The 4,574-nt window shown below is 38.9% G+C and overlaps 1 pseudogene; it reads right to left on the reverse strand.

Moving 5' to 3' along the window:
* Positions 1-299: 299 nt before the first annotated feature.
* Positions 300-3,874, reverse strand: LOC118037038 (uncharacterized; annotated as a pseudogene).
* Between the last annotated feature and the right edge of the window lie 700 nt (positions 3,875-4,574).

Consider the following 4,574-nt stretch of genomic DNA (forward strand, 5'->3'; position numbering starts at 1 on the left):
AGAAACTAGTGAAGCGTTTACCTATCAAATGAGATATTGAAAATATTTTATTATAAATAAAAAAAAATACATAAATAAAAATCAATCATGACATTAATGTCATGGAAAAAACCAAGTATCCTTGCACAAAATTGAGGATCTCACCAAGCATAGAATAACAATTTTTAATGTGTAAATTGGATTAGCAACGATGAGAAGTGCTGCTTGAAGTACCTTTAACTAAAATGACCAATATTATTAACCATTTTTCATTTGCCGTATAACAAAATAAAATACAAGCAGGGACTTAAAAAAGCATGCATGGCGCCGGATGACAGTAAAATAACTAATAGAAACTTCACTCCTTACATAGAAATCATAATACTAATTAATAGAACACCAGCAATAACCAGACGGAGAGTAAAATATCTAAGAACTCTTCATGCGGCGATGAACAATTCCACCTTCCAAGTCTAGATATGGTTTGTGGTCAAGCGTTGGTTTGAGAAGGGTGTCTCTGGCCCTTTTCAGCTTGTGAAGAGAGTCCCTCATGGTAATTCGCTGATCGGGAGATTCGACGGTGCAGGATAGCCCGACGCCGAGGATAGCGATCAAGCATTCAAGCTGTTTTTTCAGGGCTCTCGAACTGAGCGCCATGGTGAGAATCTTTGATTGATAAGAGTAGCTCAGGGTCCACTACTTCTTCTATGTTGGCAGGGAAAGCTGACTTCACCCACTTGATTAGGCTCAAATCTCGAGAAAAGATTTCATGTGTTGGGCTCTTCCCGGTGAACAGCTCTAGCAGCACAACTCCATAGCTGTATACATCTCCCGAAGTTGTTTGCTTTCAATCCTAAACCGTATTCTGCGATGCAGACGTCCATGCATTTCAAATGCAATTAAATATAAATTAATGCATTTAATTTCAGATACAAGTAGGGAGTTGAACTAAAACCAAGGCTATGGCCATGAAATGGAGGGTTTTTCAAATAACAGTAAAAATAAAACACTTAATGGTCATGAAAACCTCTCTGAATAGTGGTGATGGTCCGGACTCACCCTTTTCCTCTCAGTGACATAGATACAAAGACATGCAAGCACACTCAAACAAATGGTAAACACATAAGCGATCTCCAGACAGAAGCAGAAAGAAAGGCGCATGAAAGCACTCGCGAGTGTTCAAATAACAATTTGAGATTCCAAGATCAAGTTAAATAGCTAACCTGGAGGAATGTATCCTACAGAGCCCCTGAGGCCAGCTGTGGAACTTATTGACTGTTTATCAGCTCCTCTCTCTGCCAGCAATTTTGCCAAACCAAAGTCTCCCACCTTTGCAGTCATGTCTTCGTCAACAAGCACATTACTTGGTTTCAAATCACAGTGAACTACTGGAATTTCACAGTCATGGTGCAGGTAATCCACAGCACAAGCAACATCGATTGCCACATTTAACCTCTCCGAAATATTCAACAAGCCTCCATCTAATCGCCTTCTACTTCCCTTAATCCATTCTTCCAAGCTCCCATTATGCATGTACTCATAAACCAAAGCCACAAATTGTAAGCCCCTATTATCCATACTTGAGCATGAGGTGATGAGTTTAATGAGATTCCGATGCCTTACATTCTTCAAAGCCTCGCACTCAGCCAAAAAACTTTTCCAGGATCCATACTTCTCGCTGTCAAGCACCTTAACTGCCACCTCAGTCGCATCCCTAAGTTCACCTTTGTAAACTGACCCAAAACTTCCCTTCCCTATCAGATTTGCAGCGTCAAAACTCCCAGTTGCCTCACGAAGTTGTCCGTAAGAGATTTTGGGATGCTGCAGCTTGATTGAGTCTGACTTCGGCATAATTTCTCCTTTTCTTTTTCTTACGCACAGAAAAACGGCTATCACTGAGCATACTGCAACTGCGGCTATACCGGCAATGACAATAGAAATTGCAGTGGATATTCTTTGACGATGTTGATTGTTCCAACAAGATAAATCCAAGCAAAGCTTCGAATTCCCTTCCACATGAATTCTAGAAAGATTTCTAAAGGCTACTCCTTCCTTGGGAAGAAGTCCTTCAAGGTTGTTGAATGAGAGGTTCAGCAAGAGAAGGGCCTGCAAGTTTTCAAGAGTTTTGGGTATTGTGCCTGATAATTGGTTCGAAGAGAGGTCAAGAATTTCCAAACCCTTCACATCTCCTAGAGTAGCCGGAATGGAACCAGAGAACATATTGTTGCCCATGAATAACTCCTCCAAACTCTTACAGCTTCCAATTGTATCTGGGATGCTTCCAGACAAATAATTGTGAGAAAAAATCAACAGCTGCAACATTTTCGAGCCTCTGGATCTCTTGAGGCAAAGGACCTGTCAGCTGGTTTCTGGACAGGTTCAGAGTTGCACTCAAACTGGAGAGATTGAAAATTTCTTTTGGTATGCTTCCGTTGAACCTGTTTCTGGATAGGTCCATGGACTGCAACTGCTGGAAATTAACAAAAGTTGCGGGCAGTCTTCCAACCAACTCGTTGGCAGAAAGATCAATTTTATTGAGTTTTTGGAGGTTTCCAAGAGAGTCCGGAATTCTCCCCGATATCTTATTTGCAGCCAAATGCAACTCCTGCAGATCTGTAAGCTCGCCAATTTCTGGTGGAATTTCACCAGAAACATGATTATAGCTTTATATTTAGCAAAGCCAAGCTGCTAAGATGTCTGATTGAGGCAGGTATACTTCCATATATTTGATTTCCTCCCAAGTATAAACTTCGAAGAGATCTCGAGAGATTTCCAATGGATTCTGGAATAAGACCCTCCAGAAGATTGCCATCGATGGCAAGAAATTTCAGGTAGCTACTGTTTGTAAAAAAGAAGAGAGAAAATCGAGACCCTCATCACCAGAACTTTTTATCTGATTGAAGCCAATATTGTAGAATGTCAATTTGGGAAGATTTCTAAGTCGTGGTGGCACTGATCCACTGAAAAGATTGTGTGCCATACGGATGCTCTGTATGTTTGTAAGATTATGCAAAGACCATGGAATTGAACCATTAAATTTGTTTATGCAAAAATTGAAGCTTAAAAGATTTGGGAGTCTATCTCCAACATCTATTGGAATTTGACCTCGCAGTTGGTTTGAAGCAACAGCGAGGAAAACCAAAGAAGAAATGTTGTACAGGGATAGAGGAACATCGCCGGTGAGATTATTGATACTAAGGTCAAGATGTTTTAAGTTCTCTAGACGACCCAAATCGGCAGGGATCATTCCACCAAGATTATTGGTGACTAAATCTAGGGTGAGGAGAGAGGAAATGTTTGCAATGACGGGTGGAATCATACCCCAGAGCTTGTTTCCACCCAGCTTGAGGATTTCAAGGCTTTTCAGGTTGCTGAGTTCCTCAGGAATTGCTCCTGAGATCTCATTTTGCATCAAGTCCAGGATCTGGAGATTTAAGCAATTGGTTATGTTCAAAGGAATTGGGCCATTGATGGTGTTGAAGCTCATATTAAGGACCTTCAAACGGAAAAGAGCACCAATTTGATCAGGAATAACTCCTGTAAATTGGTTCTCCTGTAGATGAAGAGAGCGAAGAAAGGATAGGTTTCCAATATGTGGGCTAATGGAACCTGTCAATCTAAGGCCAGACAAATCAAGGCCAATGACTCTTTGATGCACCTGGCTACAGTCAACACGAGTCCAGTTACAGGGGCTGGAGTTGTCGTTCCACGAGGAAAGAGTATTTGAAGGATCAACGATTACCTGAGATTTAAAAGAAAGTAGAGCTTCCTTGTCAGTGAAGAGGCCCGGCACAGCAGCATCCAATACTTGAAGTGCATTTTGAAATGATAATATAAGAACTAAAGAAGCAACACAACGAAAAAAGCAATTTTGAAGCCATAACTTCCTGGTTTTTTAGGGCACTAAAAAGGAAGAAAACCATCTTAAAAAACGAAACTTGGACTCCCACGTAGAATATTGTTGTTTGTTATGTGCTTATGGGCAACCCACATAAGGTCCTATTTGTACTACACGATGGCTCTCTCCATGCATTCAATTGGATAGTGACAACACTGCATTTTCTTTGCAATTTAAGACTTTACTCAACAATCTGCGTACGTCTTATTTCCCATCCCTATTAAAACCTGTATCGGTGCGGTGGGTTAATCTGAGAATTGGTCAAACTAATAACTAGACTGATATGAATAAGACAAGACTAGCTAGTGCAACTACCATCTAAAAACCCTATCGACCTGGCAGATTTGAATCATGATCTGGATGAATCTAGATGAGATTTTTTTAAAAAAAAAAATTTAGCTTTTCTCTTATATCTTTTTTTTATATTTTTAATTAGTTATTAATATTTTTTAAAGTTCATTGTATAAATACTAAAAAAATATTTTATTTTTTAAAAGTAAAATTTGAAACTCTTTAGTATATATATATTCTATGTTCCCAAGAAAAAAAAATATTTTTTCAATATAGAATTTGAAACCCTTTCATATATGTATTCTATGTTCATAAGAAAAAAATTAAGTCTTTTCAATGTGGGATAAAAAAAACTTTTTGATTTAAATGTTTTAACTTAAAAGAATAACATAGTATCTTTTTAATA

This window comes from Populus alba, chromosome 4, assembly GCF_005239225.2.
Source record: "Populus alba chromosome 4, ASM523922v2, whole genome shotgun sequence".
In the NCBI taxonomy this organism is placed as follows: domain Eukaryota; kingdom Viridiplantae; phylum Streptophyta; class Magnoliopsida; order Malpighiales; family Salicaceae; genus Populus; species Populus alba.